The 14,093-nt window shown below is 41.9% G+C and overlaps 1 protein-coding gene across 3 annotated transcripts in view; it reads right to left on the bottom strand.

The window, feature by feature from the left end:
- Positions 1 to 14,093, bottom strand: part of ptprub (protein tyrosine phosphatase receptor type Ub) — a 176,419-nt gene that overhangs the window by 88,651 nt on the left and 73,675 nt on the right. The window lies entirely within an intron of this gene.

The raw sequence follows: 14,093 nt of genomic DNA, 5'->3' as shown, positions 1-14,093 counted from the left end.
GAAGAACATAATGGTAAACTACTATTCTCCCTGTTATAAAACCTGTGAGGGATGAAAGCTTTGTCCCTGTGACATCCAAGGCCAGGCAGTTATCTCAAATACAGACATTAATGGGATTTACGGCCGCGTTTGACTGAAAGGGGTGTTCTCGATGATGCTTGCAGTGCCATTACGGTTATATTGAGCCATCCATGGTCTGCTCTTGGGAGAGCTTCTGTCTCATATTTTATATATATACACATACATACATCCATACATACTGTACATGTACACATTCTATTTTGAGATGGTCATGTAGATTTTTGGACAACATTTTCATGGGTTGGCTGCAGTTCCCTTAACTCTGTATTTATTCACTGCCACCCACAATATCCTTCACCACATATCTAGCAAATAAGTTGAAGGAAAAAAAATAGGTGGGGAATGAGTGGTGCAGCGGCCATTGGCCTGAGAGCAACATTCGAGTTGTTAGAAGAGCAGCCCACGGATGGAAAATTGCCTCATTATGTCGTGAATCTGTCACAGAGCATTAAAAGTTTTCATGAGGCGAGCCAGCCATCAACAACATCAATGGCTCATCATAAGACTTTAATGTGTGTAAATAGCTTATGTTATTCTTTCAACTGCCTGAGTGTTCCAGCTTGTCTAATTTGATGCATAATTCCAGGCAGGTTTGAAGTTGTGGAATAAACATTAATCGAGAGGGTGTTTGTCCCCTTTCTGAGAACATCTTTTATAGGGACAAAACAATAATACAAAATGATAGCGTCATAATTGACTTTACCGAATGATACACAATGTCGGTCTTCTCACATTTGAGGCATACACTCACTTAGTGCTCAAATAGAGGCATGCGGCTTCCTTCAGCAACAGTGTGGCACGTCATGGAGACCAGCTTCAACTGCATACATATGTATACACACACACACACAAATATACATATACACGTGTATTATATACACATACACCGTCCTTGAGGCGTATTGCACCCCATTTATCGAGATACGTATCAAATTGCACACCATTGCACAATTTGCAACTTTAACCTTAATTATCACCAAAAAGTTATGAATTATTGTTCGGCAAAATCATCTGTGTAGTATTTTCTTAATTCTGTTAAAGGACAAGAAAATGTGACCAAGCGGTTTTAGCAAAATGACCGAAAGAAATATTGGTTGAACGTGATACGACACGTACTGGGACATGAAATGTCATTTGTTTGAGCATTCTTGAGCATACCCAAAGTTCCCCCAGGCAAAGTTTTCAGTGGAGAAATCAGTCTTGCCCTTGTCGCACCTCCCTGCTCCTTTTTGGATGGCTGCAGCATGTGAATATATTTTGCCGCGTCTCTCGTTCTCAGATGTTGGAGAAAGTTCGTGGTGATGCCACAGAGCTTCAAACGCATCACACAAACTGTCGCTGCGGTTCTGGCAACGAAAATAGTTCCGCCATATGACGATGCTGGCATTCAGCCATTTTCAATGCTCTTTTGACTGCTGCATCTCTTCTCTCTCTTGACTTATCGACTGACAAACGCAACATTCTAATTTGCATGAAGATGACAGATCATGGCAGAAGAAAAAGTTCCTATCAACACAGTGTTACTACATCAATAACTTGTAGCTGAATTTTATGCATCTCGGGTTGATATAACTCACATTATTTCACACAAGTGAATCAGAACTAGAGATGCAACACTTTACAGATACAGGTAAATCGTGATAAATGGGAAGAGTCAGCATTTCAAATTTTAATTATGGTTACTACCATGCTGAGCATCTCTGAAAGAAATTGTTGTTTCTCTACTTCTCTCATCTGTTTCATCCAGCAACAAAAAAAAACAACACAAAAACCCAAATTGAAATACAACTGTTAGTGACTGAAGATGGAAACTCGACACAGCTGGGGTGTCAAACCCATTTTCGTCGCAGGCCACATTTGAGTAACCATTTCCCTTGGAGGGCCATTATGACTGAAATCATACAAAGAAGTCAACAATAACGGTTTATTCAACTATTGTTTAACTTACTGTAATGGAGTGTTTGGCAAAAAGAAAATGTTTACAATATCTCTCTTATTTATTACATATGAGGATTTGACATTTTGGGTACATACTGTATGTTAGCAAGGATCATGGAAGTTGCCATCTTTGATTTGCTTTCACGGGCCACATAAAATGGTGTGGCGGACCAGATCTGCCCCGCCCGGGACTTGACTTTGACACCTGTGCTCTACAGGGTTGGAAATTAATGGCCAGAATGGCACTGTGTCAGGCCACCACACACTTTTAAAATTTGATGAATAAAATGAAATCAAAACATTATTGATTCTTGCCCAAATATTTGGAAATAAACCACCAACTACAAAGAAGTATTTTTTTTGTCTTAAATTCAAATAACAGGCCAAGTGCTTGTTTCAAGCTGGCATTAACAGTTGAAGTTTACTGTAAAATTAAAAAGAAAATCAATTAATTTACGAAACCACATCAATTAGCCATAAAAAAAGTCCGCTAGCTTAATTCTCATACACAAAACACCATAGATGGGCTAACAAAATTAGCACTGATGTCGTGGTACTGTAACTTTTTAACCAATGGATTTTGAACAGGAACGGTGCAGCAATTCATGTAGACAGACATTATAACAATAGTCACGGGCCTATTTTTTTCCTCTGCCCACCACCCCCCCCCCCCCAAAAAGATTTTACTGCATCTTACCTATTTTTTTATTTTATTTTAACCGCCACTCACGCCGCCTCCGCTGTCATACTTAATATCCTCTTTTCATTTTATCTGTCATTGTCACAATCTCTGAAAAAACAAACAAACAATGATTCCAGTGAACACATTTGGTACTGACGTTTTCTCTCTTTGAAACAATGTAACCCTCCGACTGTGGGTTGTTGGGTTTGTTTTCATTGCCCAAAGATGATTTTCAAATAGCATTTCTTGTGCAATGCATGCTGAATAATGGAAGAGGGCTCATTCACTTCACCAAAGCTGCAATTTCCTCTTTGTATACAATCTATCCAAGACAATTTCAAAGCATGCGTGTCATCTATTCACGTTGTCCTCACCCTAAAGATTGGCTGTTCTCATCGTAAATACTATACATGGAATGCAAAGACAAACCACAGATAGTGTGAAGAGCACAGAATTAAGCTCCCCCCGCCATGGGGCACTCGTAACCTTTTTTCTGGTTTCCTTTAGTTGAAAACCACTCAACAGCACTCCCAACATGTCTGCTTTTAACTTTATTGTATCCCCCCGTTCCTAGTAACAGTTGTGATTGGTTTCTCGGCGGGGCTTTGTCGCCCTAAGCAGAAACCAAGGAGACCATTACGAACACCCCGGGGGACTTTGTGATGTGTTAGGGCTAGAAATGAACGAGAAAGAAGCAGACAGCAAAGGACTGATTTTAGGGTGGAAAATAAATTAAATCCAAGTGGTGGGTTTTTTCTTCAAAGTAGCCTGTGCCTTCCAGCATTTAAGGGAGATAAGAACACGGCAGTGAGTGTTGTCGTCTTTCCAAAGAGAGAGAAGAGATGCACTCTCAACAGACTGCCTGTGCTGACCTTTTGAATTGTCCTCTAAGGCAGTTCACGATCAGCTGTCCTATTTACCCAGAAGGGAAGCTTCTGTGGAAGGTTGAGTGGACACGTAAAAAAGGGAACATGTACTTTTCATTTGTCTTTAAAACCTTGTCCATGTTGGTTCTCTCATTCAAAAAAAAACACTTCTAAGGGGACCAAACACACAGACTGAAATGTATTTCTTTAAATGCTCATAAAAAAAAAAATTTTTAAAAAGCAGGATAAAACATACACGGATCATCTCAAATCAACTCAACTGTTGTTATAGAGTACTTTAATAAAACAGCCATCGCTGTATACAAAGTGCTGTACATGGAGCAAATATCCCATACACAACAATAAAACAATAAATTAATAACGAAGACAGCAGAAAGCACCAAACAGTAAAACTAAGATCAAGTCTGAGTCATGCGAAGTCAAATGCCAAAGAATACAAATGAGTTTTGAGACGAGTTTTAAAGATGGGCAGCAAGGGGGCTTGCCGAATGTTCAGTGGGAGGTCATTCCAGAGAGAGGGACCAGCAACGGAAAAGGCTCGATCCCCTCTGAGCCTCCATTTAGTTCTTGGTACTTCTAATAATGTCTGGTCCACAGACCTGAGGCGCCGAGCAGGTGTGGAGGGGGGGAGGAGAGGTAAGGTGGAGCGAGGTCATTTAAAGATTTGAAAACAAATCATAGGATCTTGAAAATAACTCAAAAATGTATAGCGAGCCAGTGAAGGGATACCAGAGTCTGAGTTATGTGCTCCCTCTTACAATAATAATAATAATAATACATTTTATTTATAAGCGCCTTTCAAGACACCCAAGGACACTTTACAATAACAAAAAACACAAAACAATACGGGTTGAGCAGCGGCAGCCAAAACGCGCCAGCGTTCACTCAACCCGAAGGTCAGAAAGAAACCACAGGGGAGAGAGAGAGGGAGAAAAAACCCACGCTCGAACTACCCTCATTTTGAGGATAATTTGAGTGAGGCAAAAAAACCTCCTGCACAAGCATATGACAGTTACAACAGATCACAAGACATAAACAATGAAGACGGTGAATCAAGGGAATGTATGAAGGAGGGGGTGATGGTAGGGGACTAGCTTCCGTGCATATTTTCATCAGGGGAAGGTCGAGATAGCAGATGTTGTTTTGGTAGCAGGCTGCCCAAGAATTTAAGACAGCCTTGAGTCCGTGTCTCTTTAGTGGCGTCGATCAGCCAAATCCATGATTTCAGTCAGTAATTGAACACGGATTCCAGTTTTCTCCAAGTTGTTGTCCATCCTGCTGTGACGCTCCAAACCCGCAACAGTTTGTGGTTGAGCACAGTCTGAGTCTGAGTGTTGGACATGCGCGTTATGCCATCCTTAGACCGGCAGCCTCGTCCAATAGAGCCGCTCCCGTCGGTTGAATTTTCGATAGATCAGGAAACTGCTCACACCAAACAGCAGCATACCTGTTATCGGAAGGCCGAAAATGTAGATGTCGTCCAAATCCTCAACGGACAGTGTTGACAGGCACACCATTCTCCGCTTCCTCCAAGGTTCTAGGGTGTACCCAGCAGCAAAAGTCCCCGAGGGGCAAGTAGGCTCCCCACTGCCTGCTCTTCTCATCGAGAAAATGTTGTCGATGGCATCGAGAGACCAGCCAACCAATTCCATGTTTGTTTTTAGGATGAAAATACGACGGGAGGCTAGGAAAAGTCAGACAAAAGACAGCACAAGGACTGAGTGGCGAGCAGGGAAGGGTGGGGGTGGGGTGGGGGACAGCGCAGAAAGCAAAAGCGTCCGCCTTCGTCGAGAGCCAAGCAAGAAAAAAAAGTACCGGTCAAGAGGCGAGCAGCAGCATTCTGGACCAACTGGAGGCGCTTAATGGAGGATTGGCTGACTCCAAAGTAAAGTGCATAACAGTAATCAAGCCGGGATGTGACGAAGGCATATAAAGAAGTACAGTCTGAATTTCAAAATGCTCAACAGCGTTGCCATTCATGTCTGAACGACGAACACTTTTACCTGTATTTAAGGAGTTCGCTGTACTGTGTTGTCTATTTGCATATCGCATCAGCAATAAGGTAACACGTGATAAAATTGAAGCTCCTTCAGAGGGGATGACCTTCATCTTATTGCGCATTACCTTAAAATACAAAGAAGAACATGGATAGATAGCCATGTGGATGGCTATCAACGAAGGGCATAAAAAAGTAATTCTCGTAAAAACTGAATTAGAAAAAAGAAGCGATGAGACTGCTACAGAGAGGAAATCCTTACTTGCACTATTAAGAGACGTGACAAGTGATGCTCTCTTAAACTAGTTTTTGATTTTTTTGGGGGGGTGGGGGGGGGGGTCAAGTTCCATTCTATTTCGAGTATGTCATTAAAATAATAAAAATAACCAGAAGGACTAAATGACTGCGTACAAATAGAATGCAACAGAAAAATGATCCCTGTTCACAAAGATATGCATGCCAGGACTGTAGTTGGTGATGTCACCCCCCAAAAAAAAATCGATATAAAAAAGGTAAAAAACAATCATAAGTATGCCAATTTGCACAAACTGGTACAAACTTTAATTAATATATTTGGTTTTCACATATGGTTAAAATAATGAAATAAATGTATGGTATGCGTGCCCTTGTATGATCGTCATTTTTTGTTAAATGTTCTGTAGATAGGAGAAATAAAACATTCCATACATATATAAACCAATGTATTGCTAGACTTCTCAATGACAAACTCAGTCTTTTTCAGGTTTCTGGAGGACCCAAGAACCAAACAGAGACACTGAACAAAAATATATTACTAATGAGAGAAGATTTCATTTGAAAATCAGGAGAATCCAACTGTGCCTCAGTCAAATTGCTCGTGTTGCTCGCAAAAATGAATTGAAAAAAAAAATGGTCAGGGAGCTATTTTGAAAAGAGGGATAGGCCAAATAATGCAATGAGAGAAATAGAGACTTCCAACCCTCAATGGAAAAAGCTGTTTTTAAAGAGACGATACCATTAGTAGTCCTGGTTAGGGTGCGGCTTTATTGCTGCAGTTGATTTGTATGCACCAAAACTGCTCTGCCTAATATGTGGCAACAGTTTTGTAATGGTGCCTTCAAAATTTGAGGCTATTGTGGAGGACTTCGAGACACAACGCTCAGTGTAATGGTTAGTTGTAATATTCTATTACCGTAGTTGTTTTGATTTGTTTCACTGTTGGTCCCTCCAAGTATTACTTTACATGAAACTGGTCGATGGTGCACAAAATAGTGATGGAAATGAACTGCCCAAATGGGACACGTTTTAAACTTGTGTAAAAAAGCCCCTTAGACTTTGCAAAACATTGGATGGAAAGGCGTATTCCAACCATTACATTCATGTCAACCATTCATGGGGTGGGATAAACCATACGCCTTATTTAGGCTTCCACGACTCCGCACCATCTGTCGTCAAAAGCCAGAGCCAGTCAAACAATGGCGCTTCTTGTGCATTTCATAAACATATGACGAGAATCCTTTTCATTCCAGTCTATGTTTGGACTTATGGCAGAAATGCTAAAAGCCATGAATGCAGCATTGTAAACCAATAACCAAAATAGGTAGAAGCTCTGTGATCCTGAAATAAAAATTCACAGTATCACCTTAAAATTGAGCAGCTTGCTAATGACAAAAGGGAAGTTTTGCGATGGCATCCCAGGTGAATTTTTAGGCTGCATCCTGTGAGAGTAGCAAGGGCACGACATTGCACACTGCAATACTGTGGGACCGGCACCACATTTGCACTTCAAAGTGTGATGCAATAATGCAAGAAACACAAAAGGAGACTTTCCCTTGTCCCCTCCCCATGCGGTGTGCAAACTGCACCTCAACGTACACATGGACCATTTTTGTCACTCTCGCTAGCGCTGAGACATGCGTGTGCACCCACCACGACAAGGATAAGATCACCCGGGGGAGGGGGTCAGTGAGGAAGCTGCTGTAACCTCTAACACAAACAAAAACGGCACAAGACGTTGCCCGCCAACAGGCTACGCGTCACGATAAGCAGCACGGTGAAATCTCAAGCTCACACTGGAGTTGCACACAACTGGCATGCAATGGGAACCTGCCTGGTTTTTGAGAAAGACACAATCTGGACACGGAGGCAAAGAGACGAGGATCTTTTTGTCTCTGACATCCATGAACCTTGCCGTCTGTACTCAGGGGGATTTTATTATCCCCAGTTTGTCATGCTGTTTATAAATGCAGGTAAAAACTGACTGTTTTTACATGACCACTTTGCAAAATCTGGAACATAAGATAAGAAAAAGAAAACCTTTATTAGTCTCGCAATGGAGAAATTCCCGATTCACAGCAGCAAAGTTATGAAAGGAAGAAGTAGAATAACAAAATATAGGAGCTGCTGGAAAGGCATCGCGGCGCCATTTAGAAGTCCATCCATCCATTTTCCGAACCGCTTGATCCTCACTAGGGTCGCGGGGGGTGCTGGAGCCTATCCCAGCTGTCTTCGGGCAGTAGGCGGGGGACACCCTGAATCGGTTGCCAGCCAATCGCAGGGCACACAGAGACAAACAACCATCCACACTCACATTCACACCTAGGGACAATTTTAGAGTGTTCAATCAGCCTGCCACACATGTTTCTGGAATGTGGGAGGAAACCGGAGTACCCGGAGAAAACCCACGCAGGCCCGGAGAGAACATGCAAACTCCACAAAGGGAGGCCGGAGCTGGAATTGAACCCGGTACCTCTGCACTGTGAAGTCAACGTGCTAACCACTGGACTACCGGGCCGCCCCATTTAGAAGTCAAAATAACAAAAATAACACAACACAACACATAGGGCACAGACAGTCGTGCAATCTTCACCACTTTGCTGCATACACTTTGTTGTCTGAAGCAGTTCTAGATGAAAGAGGAGAGGATCAAAGTGTCCTTTCACCAGTGGATCAGAGATGTCATGCTGAAAATGTGCACACGTCTGCTACAAGCTAAGTTTTGAAAGCAAACACGAAGCTGTAGCGTCCATTGACGAAAAGAGATTAGTTCACTTCTCCTGTCCCACGTAATCCGCTTCAAACTCCAAGCCGCGACTCCCAGTTCCAAATCCGCATCGGCGCTCCGCGCTAACGCTCCTTTCTTCTCATCGTCGGCTCCTCAAGACTTACATCCATCCAGCCGCAGACCGTTCAACAGCACCGATCTCTCCGCTGAACAAAGCGGGGCTGGGAAAAATGCTGCCCATTACAGGCGCAAGACACAAGCGCCCCGGGACTGTCCAGCAACGACAGTCAAATGGCGCCGACATTCCTCCCAGTCAAAAACGGTGCTGGTATACCCATGCTGCTGAGAAGGCGCAACCACCGAGCACAGAGTCTCCTCCTTGATGAATGTCGTGGCCAAAAAATGCTGAAAAAAGTCCACATCAGGTCAACACGACGTAAACAACACAAAGTGACAAAACAAACACAAAAACAACAAAAAAAAGCAAGGCTCATGAGAGCACTTGCTGACGGCTGCCTACTCGGGCGCCATCTTGACTTCAAAAGGTGTATGTACATGTAGCATATTCTCAGTTTCAAGTTAGACAACAGCATCAAAACAACTCTAAAATACTGCACATGGGCTCGCATAAAAGCTTTGAGAAAAAAATAATATGACAGGCCAGATGACACACAAGAAGCATATTAGCAATGCAGTCAAATAATTTGCTGGAGCAGCGTTAATCACAATTTAGGGCTGTCACTATCCAGTATTATTACAATCGATGATTCTGTCCCATCCATTGCATCGCTTGGTTGAATAATCGGACAAAAATGTATTTTGCATTTAAGTGTATTGCAATTTTTTTTTCACTGATTACTGTTTATTAACTGATCCCCGTTGTTTATTTAATGGGGAAACGAAACCAAATGAAAGTCAATTTAGGCAATATCCCATGTGGGGGAGTGATGTGCTTACCAACATTTTTTAAGATACTCCTCAGTTACAGGGCTACCAGTTTGCTATGCACTGATGAGGCTACTTTGTTAGCGAGAAAAGGAATTTGCAAGGAGATGGCGACAAGTAAAGCAAATGTTTTTGCAAGCTTTTACAAACCTGGATGAATCCCCAAATTCTTCACGTTTTCAAGCATATGCCACTCTGTGAGATACAGATTTCAGGGATTTAGTTTACAAAGTAACAATTATGACTCTATTCCAATACACAAGTTTATTTCGCTAAACACAATTGTACTATTTATTGTACTTTCACATTGGCTAAAAAACGTAATAGAAAGTAGCTGTTGTGCTACCTTAGCTAATAATAAGCTAATTAATATTTTACTCCTCAGTCTCTTACTGCGCCCAGACTCCTCTGTAATGAAATACTGTACGTCTCAGCCATTACAAACATTTTTTTTCTTTTTAATGTCCAAATGGCTGAAATTCTTCTTGTATTTTCAACGGGGATACAGTATTTGAAGCTTTCTCTTGGCTTCAGTCCTGAACTATTCTTTAATTCAACCTCTCAAACCTCGAGATGGAAGATGAAACCGAATTAGTTAATAGCACCTCATTAATTCATTTCCTCTCTGACCTGTCCATTTGAAAGAAGCCATGGACAGACGCCATCTCTCTCCAATACAGCCTCAGTCTTGCTTCTAGGCTTTATAAATGGGACATTTTTCAGAAAGACACTGTACTGAATATAAACTAATGAGACCTGAGATAGAAATGGTTCTCACCGGACACAGAAGAAGCAGACAATCCCACCGACAGGCTAGTTTTCAGATTAGATTTTCATTAGCACCCCGTTATCAGTGACTGATTCTATTAAAATGTCAGCCGTGATGACATGCCCTGGTGGTAAACAGCGATGGAGGCCACAGTCACAAAATAACTCAGGCTATCACTTGGTCATCTGTTCTGACATGAATTTAATGAGTACGGCACAAGAGGAACTGAATTGCCCTTTGCAAATATACAAGTTTGCATAATTACCTTAGCATTTTCCCATCCCATTTATCTACTGTAAAAAAATTAAAAAAAAAAAAGATTCCCATCATAATGTATGTTCGAGGAATACGGTTAAAGGGTGTAAAGCAGGGGTGACCAACGTGGTGCCGCAGGTAGCCCTCGGGGCCCACATGAGTAGCCCGCGGGCCTGTTTTAAAAGATAGCTCACCAGTGATGGGACATTGCGATTTTCTAGTAATGTAAGAAAGAATTTGAAAATGTAAACACTGGTCGATATTTCTAGAAAGAAAGTGTCACATAGTGATATTTCCGAATTAAGAGATGTGAGATGAAAGTGTATGACAGCGACATTATCCATCCATTCATCCATTCATCCGCACCAATTATCCTGAACGGTCTTTTTTACAGCAACCTTATCAAAAGTAATTTCGGAAAATGTCTTATTGCAGAAGTGTGTATCAAGCTGGTAGCCCTTCGCATTGATCAGTACCCAAGAAGTCGCTGTCAGTTGCAAAAAGATTGGTGACTCCTGGTATAAAGCATATTAAGGCATATTGTATCCTAGGACTCCATAGAGATATGTCAGCATAATAAACCTATCTACAATCTGGCCTTTCCTTCCCCCGAGTCTACACAGTCTTGCAATCCCACACTGTTCACGAACATATGCTAGCATCAAGCAGCATTCATTCAATGGATGTGACTGAACGAGCAGAGTAACAATAGCGTTGGCATCTGGTGGAAGGCTCTTGGAGAGAAAGAGGCCTGTCAGCAGTGTCTCTCTCACACTCACACACACACACACACACACACACACTTCAGAGACTGACGGATGGACAGGTGTCAAGCTCTGGCCGAGACGAGCCCACATTCTACCGCCGAATTGATAAATCAGAGGCAGACACTGATAGGCTGCAGTGTCATCATAATGACAGGCAGGTGGGAGCAACCGGCGGAAGGCTAGAGTTACACGCCGATCCCAGTGGTGTAATATGTTTGTGATTAACTGTCAATCCCGCCCTCCGATTTAGTGGGCAGACATTCCATCTCAGTCGAAAACTTGTCACTGAGAGGTTTCCTATTGCCCTGACCTTAGCCTCCAGCACGACCACAACATGCAATTTCAACAACAGGTCATTCGAAAGAACTTCTTTAATCCGTTATAGGGAAGTCAATGAAGAACTTATATAAAATGCCACAGGAAATGTGCAACTTTTTTTCGAATTCCATACATCGTCAAATCACTGTCATCATTTACCATATTTTGGGCATTTATGTACCAAATCGCTTGAAGAAAAACAAACTTCATGGCAGTCAAAGCAGAAAATGCATGGAAATGGATAGCATGAGATCTGAATCAGTCTTTGAACATCAACTATGTGGATAAAAATTAACTATGAATCGCCAAATATCAAATCCTGCCAATATGACCTGGCAATAGCTAGAGATAGATGGATAGATGGATAGATGGATAGATATGAGCCAATATGAAACACGTGGATCATGATATACTTTTCAGTCACCCAGCCCTAGTAGCAACACTGATTGATTAACAGCTAATTTAAATTCTCTGCTTACCTAGGAAAGTCTGAGTAGTCACTGAAAGGTTATGCAAATGTATTTCCTTGGTAGTGTCACTGGTACAGCCTTTAAAAAAGGTGGGGAAAAGGGGCAAATAGTCTCGATGCCTCCCTTATCAGGAAAGCAAGGCGTGTCCAGTCAGGAGGAGGCGTTTGGGCAGATGTTGGACATGTTGGAAAGACGCCATCTCACAATTGAGCTGGGCAAGCCCGGTTTCGCCCCTGGGAACTCAAAAAGGTGACAGGGAAGTGTAAGCTTGGCTTCGGCCAGCAGCCTTACACGAATACACCAATGGAAATAAAGACACAAAGAATTCATCATGTCTACCCTGGGTTGTTACATACCGTACTTAAAATGTTTTTTTTTAAGTCCTTGGAGAAGCATAACAGAAGATAACAGCCACAAGCCAGTTATCATGCTACAGTACCACTTATGAAGTATGTTGCTCCATATGTGAAGACGGATGAATCCCATTTCCACAACAAAAGCATTCTCAAGGTAATTTATGCAGGCTAATGAATGCTGCAACGTGTCATAAGAATTCCTCAGTGAAAGTGGTTGTCACCCGATGAGAAATGCCAGTTATTTGAAGACCAACACCTGCTGTTTCTCTCAATAGCTGTGTGCAAAAATAATGTAAGCCGACAAAAGCTATCTGGAATCATACAGCCATGTCCAAAATTGGTTCTAAATGGAAATGCAGTTTAACAGTTCACTAGAAGAATCACTTTGCTGTATTGTTTTAGGTAGTTACTCATTACTTTAATATAAATACAGTATGTAATATGTAGTCGGCACACGAGTTACATTTGGAAGTGCACAGCAAGAAAATTGGACCACAAATCTTTCTTTCTACAATCGGTTGTCTTTTTTTTTTTCAAGCTGGTGATGGTGTGTGCTTCTCGTCCTCTGTTTTTGTTTAACTTCCCATCGATTACCCCTGTTGACTGAGCGAGGATTCTTTTTTCCAAGCCCGCTTTGTGTCGCCAGTCTGTGGTTTGACATCCTTGTGCTGACACCAGGTCCAGTGGAGGGGACAAGGAAAAAAAAAACATGAGGGGGAATGAAACCGACAGAAATGCAGTCATGCACTCATTGAATCTTTGTTTTCAGCCAGCCGGCACAAGACGCAAAACTAAAAATGCGAAATACATCGAGAAGTAATTAAAACAGACAAAAAGGAAACACCTCAAAGTCACCCAGTTGCCTCTCCTCACTGTAAATCTGCTTGCATTCACTTTCCTGACAGTTTTGCTTCATATTGCTTCTCTGACAAGAATTTATATATATATACAGTATATATATATATATATATATATACTGTATATATATTTTTAAATCATGTCAAAATATGCCCCTTTAGAGAATTAATTAAAATCTGGTCTGAGACTTTGGAGCAAGTAAAGATGAAAAAGGAATTACGACCATTAACAACGCGTTCAACTTAAGTAAGCATTTCCAAAGTGATTGAAACACACATATTCACTTATACTTGCCTCCCTTGGACTAATAATGGGCGTGAGCCTGTGCTGGTGTCAGTGTCTCTCCACCTGTGCTTTTCCAGCTGACAAATGCATAACATTGTGACCTTGTCAAAAAAATGGAGGCACTCACAGCTGAACACGTCAACGCCGCATTCTTGTCGTACTGACGAGATTCTGTGTCTCAAATGTTTGTTGTCAGCAAGACACGAGGAAATGCTATGTGCGAAAAGTCTGCAAAGGTGACACATTGAGTCAGTGGAGCCATCTCAATTGACGGTCGACAAGTAGTTTGTAGGAATGCTTTCAATGAATATAAATGTTGTATATAAAACTCTGCTCATTTTGAAATCCCTCCAGACAATTTGGGCTACTAGGCAAACTCTGCTTCCCTCTTTGTGTGCCAGGGCTTTTATCTGCAGGAGATGAGAACGTGTCAACTGACAAACTCGGAAGAGGAGCAGCATGGCCATTAGGCAGCCATGGAGACCGCTATGCTCACTTTCAGA

The sequence above is a fragment of the Hippocampus guttulatus genome, chromosome 6 (assembly GCF_054856545.1).
Source record: "Hippocampus guttulatus isolate MCC_2025c chromosome 6, RoL_Hgut_1.0, whole genome shotgun sequence".
NCBI lineage: Eukaryota > Metazoa > Chordata > Actinopteri > Syngnathiformes > Syngnathidae > Hippocampus > Hippocampus guttulatus.
This window is presented reverse-complemented; position numbering and strand designations above follow the sequence as displayed.